We start from the raw sequence: 977 nt of genomic DNA, 5'->3' as shown, positions 1-977 counted from the left end.
GCACATTTCGAATTAGAAGTAGTTGGATTATGTTCAGAGACTGCGTCAATCATTTTGATAAAGCGGATTGTGCCACGTGTTTACTTTCTGATCTCACATTGCGGATACCCGAGTTCGAGTCCAGCTCTGTGCAATAACTGACCTATCACACTTTGTCAATTACTCATAACCTAAATGGAGGAAAACAGCATTAACCATTATCTATTGTACATTTACATCGCTTGTCCCTCACCTGCGGGATATGTTCACAGACTCGCTAGTGAGGGGCACACTGCCACCCACGTTAGCACAGGCCTCAATCTCGCTGATACCTAAGAAAGACAAAGACCCAGCGGAATGTGGGTCATACAGACCCATATCTCTGCTGAACGCCGACGCCAAAATACGGACCAACAATAACAACTCCCGATACCTCCAGCTGTACAGGGGCACCAGACAAGGATGCCCACTGTCCCCGCTGCTGTTCGCACTAGCAATCGAACCGCTAGCAATCGCGCTCAGGGCAGCAAAAAAATTGGAGGGGGATCCGAAGGGGAGGCAGAGAGCACAAAGTCTCACTCTATGCAGATGATCTGCTCCTCTACATCTCGGACCCACAAAGCAGCATGGACGGAATCATCGCGCTCCTGAAAGAGTTTGTAGCCCTTCTGGGGCTACAAACTCAACATGAGCGAAAGCGAGATCTTCCCAGTAAAACCGCAAGGGGGGGGGGGGTGCAGCACTAAAGGGGCTGCCGTTCAAACAAGCCCGAGACAAATTCCGCTACCTGGGGATCCAAATAGCCCATGACTGGAAAGGGATCCACAAATGGAACATCACCAGCCTGACGGAGGAATTGAAAAAGGACCTGCAAAGATGGAACACACTCCCACTCTCCCTCGCGGGGAGAGTCCAGACGATCAAAATGAACGTACTGCCCAGGTTCCTCTTCCTGTTTAGATCCATTCCGATCTACATCCCCAAGGCCTTTTTCAAAG

This window comes from Scyliorhinus canicula, unplaced genomic scaffold (genome assembly GCF_902713615.1).
Source record: "Scyliorhinus canicula unplaced genomic scaffold, sScyCan1.1, whole genome shotgun sequence".
Classification (NCBI taxonomy): Eukaryota; Metazoa; Chordata; class Chondrichthyes; order Carcharhiniformes; family Scyliorhinidae; genus Scyliorhinus; species Scyliorhinus canicula.
This window is presented reverse-complemented; position numbering follows the sequence as displayed.